Source organism: Glossina fuscipes, unplaced genomic scaffold, assembly GCF_014805625.2.
Source record: "Glossina fuscipes isolate IAEA_lab_2018 unplaced genomic scaffold, Yale_Gfus_2 2, whole genome shotgun sequence".
Lineage (NCBI taxonomy): Eukaryota > Metazoa > Arthropoda > Insecta > Diptera > Glossinidae > Glossina > Glossina fuscipes.
Window position 1 is genome coordinate 13,122,624 of NW_023998416.1, and position 10,925 is coordinate 13,133,548.

The following is a 10,925-nucleotide window of genomic DNA, read 5'->3' on the forward strand; positions in this document are numbered from 1 at the left end:
TCTCTCTCTCTCTCTCTCTCTCTCTCTCTCTCTCTCTCTCTCTCTCTTTCTCTCTCTCGCTCAGTCTATAAAAGTATAACACTTATCGGATGACCACATATTCCCTAGGCTTTAGCCACCATCCCCCTAATGCTTTCTTTCTTTCTCTTTCCTCTCTTCTTCCTGGGAACACCCAAAGATACTTTGGATCATGTCGAATATGTAGAAAAAGATTCATTTCCTCTAATAAATTTGTTCCTTGATTTTCGAGCTTTGTTCCGAAGTCCTCCGTAAAGACTACTTGAGTCAAACGAGGAGCAAAACTGCGTCAGCGTAGCTGTATTGAGACGATGTGTCAGACTAAGAATGACTTGGAAGTTTTCAATGCTTTTTCCAAAAAGTTTACAGTTTAGAAAGGAGTTTTTTGAGTTGGTTATGTACTCGGCTGTTGAGTTATATAATTGCTTACCACTTTCTTCATCGTTTCGAAAAATATCAAGCAATGGAGGAACTTTCGAGCAAAACATCGTCGAGACAAAAGGATGAAGAGCTTGAATACCTATTGCACTACTTTTCCTTTTATCCATAAAAAAGTGGCGGAAAAACTTCTTTTTTCAGCAGATTGTTACAGCAGTGCGTGTTAACCTTTAAGCATTTAGAATGAATTCTTTCTCGATTCTTTCACGTCCTATCTACTAGAGCTTTTTATTATTACTTTCCCACAACGTATATTCGCCTTGTGATATCATCTTTACTCTAAACGCGCTCATCGCATGCGTATATATCGCTTTGTTACTCGAACATGGAGTTGCAGACTTTGATATCGCTAATCGTCACGTTTCATTTTCATTACAAAAACTTGAACTTCTGCAAAGTGGACACAATCAATGTGTCTTTTAATTTCTCTAACATAAGTTTTATCAGTTTAATCGAACCTAACTTTTTTTCTTATTGCTTTTGCTTGCTAAAATACCACACATCAAGCTATGCTTAATAAATTAGTTAGTTATTGGTTTGAATTTAAGTTAACATAAAAAATGATTATGAATAGAAAATCTTTCTTATTTGAATTGACTAAAAGAGCGCCTACTACTCTGCTAAGCAATTCAATTTTTTCAATCTAATATAATAAACACGAAACAAGCGGACCGCAGAGATATTCAGATCTTCAGAATGCCGCGCAATTGGTCAATTTTTGTCATGACAACATATAGGATATAGGATATGGCGATGTTGCCTATCTTCAAACTATCTTGTTCAAGCTTTAATGATAAAATAATAACTCACTGTCCACTACCATGAAACTTCTCGACGATGTGTTAAACTTGCGGTTACTTTACATTACTTAAAGACTAGTGTTTTAGTGTTAAACTATGCGCGTCTAATCTTTTCTTTAAACCTTGTGGTGGACATATTCTTTTCCTTATCCCTTAAACGGGTGACCATCCGTCCTCTGTCCCTTAATCAAGCTGCTTTAGTCAATTGCATTCAAATTACTTTGTCTCTATTTCTAATAACTTGAAGATTTATGCATAAACTTGTTATTTCGAAAAACAAATCGTTTATGCGATTTCAGCAAAATCAAAGTCTTTGCCATATTCTTCTAAGAGAATATCTGTTCATCTTTTTACGCTCATAGGCATCTGTTTTTAATTACGATTATGAGCGCACTGATTGATTCGATTGACTCAAAATTCCGAGATATAATTTATCCTTTAATATTTTACTTTATCGTATCTCCTTTCTACTGTTTGCATTTGCTGGCATTTGTAACTTATTATGACAAATTAGTATGCTTTTGAAACTTCTTCTTTAATGTATGAAATACATGTACTTTCTTTACTTGTATCTGCTGTCAAAGGACGGTAGATGATGATAGGTTGATTTCGCCAAGATGTTTGCAACACCCAGACGTAAGCTTTAGCAGAGCATTGATATAGCATGTCCGTATGTCCATCTATGTATCTGTTTTCTGTCTATCTATCTGCCTGTCCTTCTGTCCAATGTCTGCGGTATAACTTGCACTAGGTGTAAAAATAAAGCTATATTTTAAATATATATATTTCTCATTATTAATCAATTTGCTCATTAAAGATATATTTTCAGTCTTGTCTTTATTAATTATTTATAAAATATATAATACTTTCTCTTGTGTTATGAACAACTGCAAAATAAGTCGCATTTTTCCTAGATATACGAATTACAAGCTATCGCCTTCAAATTTGGCAAAAGAATTTGAAAATTGCCCAAATCGGTCAAAAGACACACTCACAATGTAACGTAAACTGGGAGCACCTTTGAAGACCACGAATTTTGCTTATTATTCATAAACTACAACAAATACGTGGTAAAAATTTTTACTTGTCTTCGAAGTCAGCCATGCCTTTATAAAAACTCAGTTTTCTCCTTTTCTTTACTATTGTATAAGATAACGGAGTTGAGCATAAGACATTCGATGATATGAATGAATATAATTTTCTTTCTTCTCTTGTATTTGCTTCAAGGGAAGTCAAGAAAAGTTTGTTTTTTTGTAACTTTTTCAAAAGTCATTTTAATTAAATACAAACTCTTGGCAGCGACAACAAAAATCTTCTTAGTGTCAAAGATAAGTACCTCGGTATCACGATAATCAGAAGGGAGTTTATGACTGGACAAAAGATAAAAAGGTTCAAAAATGAAATCAACTTAGTTCTAACAGTGGTGCACCAACTTTGGAAGACTGTGTTGTTATTTTGTATTTGTTAAAGTAATTAAGCATAAAACTGAACTGTAAATAAGAACGCAAACTACTTTTCTGTTTTCTATTTAAACAACTGTTGTAGCTAATAAAACTCATCTATACGCAGAGACATGTTCTATATTTCACATTACCTTGCGCAGTTAAATGTTGCTTGTTGTTTATTTTATTTTTTGCTTTATGCTTTTTCGAATGCTCGTACGGGGGTTCTAATTGCAATTTCCAATATTGACTTTAACTGAAAAAGTACAGAAAAACAAACTTTTAATTTGTTGTTTTTTTTTTTTTTTTTTTGTTTTTTATCTTTTTATTTGAAAAGAATATTTAACGAACAAATTATTTATGTATTCAGAATAATATGCTGCCGGATTATTTACATACATATATGTTACACACATATTGTACCTCTTCTGTCGCAGTTTCATGCAACGAAATGCAATAACGTCCAAATAATATTGAAGGTTGTTTGGATTTTTTACTTTTTACTTTCAAAGTATAAAAAAATTCTTTATATATAATATATATATATATATATATATATATCCCTTTTCTTAAGTTTTATATTTCATGGTATTGTTATAATAAACTTTATTTATTTTTTATACTCACCAACGAAAGATGCGGTATTATCCGTTTGTTAAAAAGTTTGCAACATTCAACACAGGAAAGCTTTACAAACCTCGTAAAGTATATATTTTCTCAATCATCATCACATTCTGACTGTCTGTCCGATTGCAAAATCGTGCTTCAAATTTAACAAAAACATTGAAAGTTCTTCCGCACAGAATTGAATTTCTTCTGATTACTACCAAACTCCTCCTTTACGACATTATAACTTTTGGATGACCATACTGTATCTACTTACCTGTACTGTATCATCCTATATTATGGAATATTGAAATTTAGTTTTTCTTTAAGCTAAACTTATTTTAGGTGTAAAAGATATTCGATAGCAGCCAAATATAATTTTCTTACTTGTTTTTTTTTTTTTTTTTGTTTTTGTTGTTATTTATTTTTTATAAAATAAATAAATCTTTTGCTTACAGTTTTTGTAGCTTTTCTTCTCAAATGACGGTGTGTGGGCTTTTAAAATAATTTTGTGTTATACTTAATCTTAAACTATGCTGTATGTCAGGAACAAAATGAGAAAAAGATTAAAGCGAAGTGAGGTCAATGCAATACTTAAGCAGCGGTATGTAGAGCACGTAGGTCATGTCTAAATGTGCATTTAGGAAAAACGTTTCCAAAAATCAATTCGATATCATATATTCAGCAACGCCTCCATAAATATTCTACGTTTTCATATGCGAGAAAAAAAAAACGAATTTACCCACACTAAGGCAAGAATTTAAACAAGCTTTTCACAAACTAAAAATGTTAAATAATTTAAAAACTTCCCCGAAGAAAGGATAAATTCGTTCAATAAAATTTTGAAAAATTACTTCAGAAAATACGAGTCTCTATCCAATCAATAATATTAGTCTTCAATGTAAATATTAATTTTGCTTCAATCGATCCAATATGTAGTGTGCAACACTACAAAGAAATTCCATTCTAGTGACAGCGAGAATTCTTTAATTTTTTTCCCTCGTTTGTCGTTTTTATTATACGATAATGACCACTTGACATATTTTTACACCCAACACAATTAGTATAAGTACGTAACACCCAAAAGGACTGAAGATACACCAAACTTTTATTATACCGATCGATTCAGAGTATATGGGGAGTGGTCGAAAGAATGTTCCCATCGAATTCATTCTCAGTAGCGTCGTTACGTGTAAGGACAAAAGGAAAAACATATATCGATTCAGAAGATGATTCTAAATTCATGAGTGGTGTGGGATATAACTACGATATCAACATTAAAGGATGGTTTTTTGTTTGACTTTACCTAGATTTACCGCTTTCTAGATCTGCCGATGTTTACCCGGTTCTAGCAAAGATAGTATTTAAAGTTTACTAAATCACTATGTTGATCGAATGTGTGGTACATATATCTTCTGATCGATTCGTTTTTAAAAAATATTTGCGTGAATTGAAAAAGTTGTAAATAGCTCGAGGAACCTGAAAACTTCAATGGATGTCACTCATTAGTTAATAATGTCATGACCATATTAGATTTCTACCCAAAATTGGACGCAAGTCCACATCAAAAGATCATCAGAAATTTGAAAAGTTCAAAAATGGTCACAATGACCTAATAAAACTTCCACCACTAAAGAAAAACATATTCAAGTCCCACATAATTACCTTAACTGGAGTTTTTCAAATTCATGTACGAAACTTGTGTTCAAATAAGCGTACGAGCTAATTATATAACTACTTGCCTACTGATCTTAAAAAAAAAATTTGTATGTTTTCTCTAAAGAAGGCTTAAGTGTTTTTCTTTGTTTATTATATTGTGGAAGTTTGATATAAACAAAATTTGTTTCCCATGAGAATGTAACGCAAAGTAAATTTTAATTATCATAGTTGTCGATTATCTGGGCCGAGTTCCAAGAATATAGATTAAAAACAAATAAAGGCACGATTTTATATAAATAAAATGTTCTCAACGCCAAAAATTCGTGGCCTCTTATCATTATTATTACTATTTTATTAGACGGAAAAACACATCGTTTAAATTTCTAAACTATTATCTGATAAAGAAATATGGGTTAGGGAGCTATTTGGAAAATACGCAATGGTTATGACCCTAATTAACGCAATTAAATGTCTCCAAGAATAAAGTGAAAAATTGAAATTTCAAGCAAGACGTAGACATTTTCTGTAAACAGTTATCTCGCAACACACACACACATAGTATATAGTAAAGAACGGATTTTCGCTCGTTGCTATTGCTATTGCCGAGTTTACGTTCGGCGGATTGGTCCAGGCTTCCATGAATGATGATACTGGTCTCTCGTCATCCTTTTCTTTCCATAAGCTGTACGTCTGATTGCATGTCAATAGATTTTCTTATTGATATCCATTGCCACTTCTCTCCACAAGCTGCCTCTGTAGCCACACCTTACTCAAGCCTTATAATCCGGGGTGTTCGGCCGTGCCGAATCTTCATTGGGATCCCGCTAGACCGTCCGTGCGCCACAAATTTTCGACAATTGCATATTACAGGGTCCACGTCATCTTACGTATCTGCACAGCTCGGACATCCTGGTGAACTATTATATCTAAACCTATATAGATAAATCCGAAAACAATCAAGGCCAATTTAGAAAGAGAAAGATAATACTTGACCTCACCATGCCGTTTTTGGGCCGTTCATTTGCCTTTCACCGCATTAAGCCTGTTATCTACTCGATGAGCTTCTCCTGCTTGAGGACGGTCTTTTACGCTTACCTCCGCGCTTTTTTCGTCTATGCATCCCAGCACATCTCGCTAAGCGCATTGAGGCGGTATATCCTTGATTTCACAGTGAGAGCTCCAACAGACACTGTCCTTGCAAACAGGATGAAAGCATTGTGAATGACTTTCATTGCAGCAGGTCTAAACCTTTTGATATATGCCATAATCCATGCAACAAACGTTGAGGCAGTGTCTGTGAGCCTAGGTTGACACTTCTTGCTTCTTTGTTTCCTCAATATATTTGCGACAAACACACATAACTATTTGCATTTTTTTATGTCGTGCAGCATATTTGCTATGAGATTGTGGGGGCGAGGAAATTCTCCATGGTACGTCTATTTTCTTTGTCGTTCTTCTTAGCACAAGGGACAGACAAAGAACTCCTTCAACGTCCTCGGCGCATTTTAATAACTACTCTATCTAGTACTCTATCTTAAACCTATATAAGTACGTTCAGAAGCAACTGTGACCGCTTATTAACTGTGCCATTCTTTGGTATCTGCTAAGCCATGATTCTAAATTTTGCATGAATATTCCCTTATTCGACCTACCCCATTACGGTGCCTGTATGTATGTATGTACACGTCATCTTGGAACTTGAGACATTTACGTTTACCTTTTTGCGACATTTTCGATTGGGTCAATACCCTAACACGTAGAAGCGAAGGGAGAATTTAATTAAGTAATTTTATCAAGTAATTGCTTCTTAGAATTCATTACAATTCTATATATATGTTCCATTTCATTTCAGGTAAGTAAAGTAACGTCATGTTTTACATTGCCTTAAATGAATTTGCAATGCCCGGACTGGTATGTAAATTTAATTTTAATATTCATTATATTCAAAAAAACAATCCAAGTTACGTTCCTAAATCCCAGTATGAATTGTTACGTTAAACAATGATATTAAATAAGTGGCGCCTAAAAGCCGGTAAACACTAAACGTTAAACACGGACATTGTTATAAAAAAAAATTAAAAATGCAGGAAGGAACGAAACAGATGTAAAATAAGATACCTCAACTTAGTTCGCATCTGTATGGTTTTGATTGTGCTCCAATGACTTTTGGCTTAGATAAAAACTGAAAAAGTTTTAGAAGCACATGGAGAGGATTTTTGGCAAACATCATAACGCAACCTATACGACGTACATGCATAACAAGCAACGTACACATGTTTGTGCATACCTTAGAATAAACGCCACACATCGAAACTCTAAAACGCTTAAGGGCTCCTCTAAGTCTACTATTTTAGAAGCAGACAAATTTGCTAAGACTCGACGAACAAAACCATTATATGTATATGTTGTGTGTGTGTTTGTGTGTGTGTGTGTGTGTGTGTTTGTATATGAAAAACGCAAAAGAAGGAAAAGAGGAGACACTCTTACATTAAAAACACCCCCTGAAATTTTGGTAGAAGCAGCAACAACAACAACGTATGTTGTTTGTGTATCAGAGTTATCCTGAATGATGACAGTGTTTATCATACTAATGCTCGTATGAGTTAGAGAAGGGCAAAGAAGAAAAAATAAAAAAAAAAAAACCGCACTCTTTGTATTCGCTCGTGTTTGCACTTTTGTATTTGTGTTGTTTGAGTAAAAATGGTTTTGCGCAAAATACCATGAGACAGATTTTTATAACCGTGGATGCCCGTCATAAAGGCGCCAATAGTTTTCATTTTGGCAAAAACGCATAATGGACGTTATACATATCGCTTAAAATATGTGTGAATGTGGCTCGCACATAAAGTTATTGACTTCTGTTTTTCCGCTGTTTATTACGGCTTCATACCGATAGATAGTTTAGAGAAAAAATAAGAAAATTGCTTCTATTTGCTGATTGCTTTCAGTTGACTATTTGCTTTAGACGTGTCAAAAAGGCTAAGGCCAAGGGAATTACAATATGCTTGTGAAATTTTCTTCGTAATTTAAAAAAGAATAAAATAAATAAAAAACTATAAAAAACGCATACCACAGAAAGGGAATGCATAAAATATACGTTACATCAATAAAGTAAATTAAATTTTTTAAAATGATAATCAAACACTTATTTAAAGTGTTTTTTTTTTCAACTATTAAAAACACTGCAATATAAGTTGAAATGTATGTAATGAATGGAGGATAAAAGTTGAATGCCTTTGGCATTCATTTTAGGTGTTAATTTCCTTTCGTTAAGCATTAAAAATTGTGAACATTTACTTCGGACATGTCATTCATCTTTTTTATATAATAAATAAAAACATTAACGTCTTCGCTGGCGGAATATAGCCGATAATCTTGATTTAATCCCATAAATGTGAGTGTTATTTTCAGATGGTTTTTGTTTTTTTTTTGTTTTTTTTTATAACCAATAAGGTTTTTATTGCTTTTCACGTACTTCATTAAAAACACTTCATGAATTTAATAACAAAAAAAAAAAAAAAAAACAAAAAAAAAAAAAAACGTAAACAAAAGCCGAAAACCTAAATTTTTATTATATTTGAGAAAAATCTTTAATGCTATGGGTTAGTTAGCAACATGTTGTTTCTCTCACATACACAATAACAAATGCTCTCTGTTTACATTTTCTCGAATGCATCAATTAAGTTAATAAAATCAAACAGCATAACAAAAACACAAAACAAAAAAAAGAAGAGAGAAAGGCCGAAGAGAATGAGAACTTGTGAGTATGAGAGATGGAGAAAAAAACGAGTTTTTCATAAAATATCTCTCACCATAAACTAACTGATCTTAGTGTGGATTTATTTTTTTAGTTCTTTATTAACGATCGTTCGTGTGAAATGTTTATAACGGAGAATGAATAAAATTCTTTTTAAATTGTTGAAAAGTTTATTGTAGTAAACTTCAACAATGAAAGAAAGAATGAAAATGAATAGTTAAACAAAAAAAAAATAAAACATACGAAATTAATTGATTGAAATTTATTAAATTAAAATGAATATGCAATGAACCGGTTTTATGGGCATACCCAATGTAAATAAAATAAAGTATATTTTTAGTGAGAAATTAATCGAATGAATGAACGAAAAGAATGAAAAACAATTATAATAATAAACGAATACAAAAGGATTTAATGAAAGAAAGTATAAATGGTTTCGGGCTACTGTTCGTCTCAGAAGTCTAACGTTAATAATACTAAACGAGTAAGCGCACGAATCAAGTTTAACTATCTATTTGTGACAAACAAAGATAAAAGTAAGAATTATACTTTGAAGATAAGCAATGGTTTTATGGTTATGAGAAAATTCGACAAAAAAGACCATTAAACGTGCAGAGCTATATAAAGCTATTAAAATAACATTAAAAATAATAATAAAAACATATTAAGTTTCCCAAAAATTTCAAAGAGAAGTAAAAAAAAAAAGGAAACATAAAATAAAAAAACAAATTTATAAGCAGGAGTAAGAAGAATCATTATTAAATACAACAGCATCGATTTTAACAAAAGCACATTAAATAAAATTTTATATTGAAATGATGCGCTATTCAGGATAATATATAAAATGGGAGCTAAAGAATATAAAAATAAACAACAACAACTTTTGCAAAATTATTCGTTTTTTGGTGCGGCGCTGATACTAGACATTCACTGGCTCATAGAACTCTTTGCTAATTGGGCTTTTTATAATCTAATAGTGGTAATCGAACCATATATCACAATCTGCTAAAAATTACCTTTGTCTTATTGAGATGAACTTATGAATATTTCGGCCTTTTTTGCATACAATGTGTCCATAATTAAGTTGGAGAAGTTAGATAAGGACTACGACTATCAAGTCAGTGTTCTCGATTGCAAATCTTAAGCGCGGTACGATTTACTTTGATCGTAGTTATAAAACGGTGGTGGGCAACTTTTTTCATCGACTGGCCAAAATTTTAATTTCCATATGACGGCGTGGACCAAAACTAGATCCAACCATTATTAAAAATGTGGTAGTCTTCGGGAATTTTCGTTCCTTTTCAATCGTTCATTTTTTTGTTCTCATGAACAAAAACAAAGACATTTCACTTTTGATAGCTGCACAGCTTGGTCGGTCGTGAACGCAGATACAATCCAATAACATAACACTGCTATGTGCCACCAATTTGAAGTAGTTGATATTCTGTTGCCCATACTTGCTATAAAGCGATCTCCGCCTATAAAGTCATAATACATACCGATCGGACGTAAATCTACTAGATTGCGGCCACCAATCCCCTGTCTCTTCACTTCTTTCTTGGCGCCACTCTGTTACACGAATAGCAGACTTTTCACGTGTCTTTGGTCATATAAAAAAAAACAAAATTTAAGTTGAAGATAAGATCAATTTAAGACCAAGATTGTTCTTCTCTTTTAAGCTCATAATTATCTTTTTAATATGCCAATAAGTAGGCAAAGATACATGGCTAAAGGAATTCTGCGTAAGTTGCAGTTTCGAAGCCAGAAGCCATGTTCATGTTTCATGTCCGCTCTTGGAGACGCAAACATTTCCTCCCTTAACATACGAAGTCAGTAAATCCTCTTATTTTTATTCACACACTTCACATATGCACGATGGGACACTACCTCTCCTTAGAGGCGAAGTAACAAATATGAAATTGTAAATTCTTTTGGACATTCTAACAGAAAAAGGGCGGCGTTTTTCATTTTCGGTTATAAATTTTACAGCATTTCCGATGCACGATTGGTATACAAACATTTTACAAACGTTTGGCAATTCTTGTGTGTTCCCTATGGGAAGTACAATAAAATGAATGAATAAAATGGAGTGGAAAAAACATACGTCACTCAGGTTGTATGCTAAATGCTGAGTGTCATCTTAGCGATAAATTATTAAGTAGAAAACCGTATAGTAAATTTAACCGCAAGAAAAAATTGTATGAT

The 10,925-nt window shown here is 32.6% G+C and overlaps 1 protein-coding gene across 11 annotated transcripts in view; it reads left to right on the forward strand.

Annotated features, from left to right (window-relative positions):
- LOC119633982 (protein sickie) overlaps positions 1 to 10,925 on the forward strand; it is a 320,882-nt gene that overhangs the window by 253,299 nt on the left and 56,658 nt on the right. The window contains exon 1 of one of the 11 annotated variants that reach the window (XM_038027867.1): positions 8,927 to 9,256. The exons of 8 other annotated variants lie outside the window; for them this stretch is intronic. The gene's annotated coding sequence lies outside the window, so the exon portion shown is untranslated. Of the gene's footprint in view, positions 1 to 8,926; positions 9,257 to 10,925 lie in introns of those variants that run through there. 2 more of the 11 variants (XM_038027870.1, XM_038027871.1) reach the window with 2 other exon arrangements.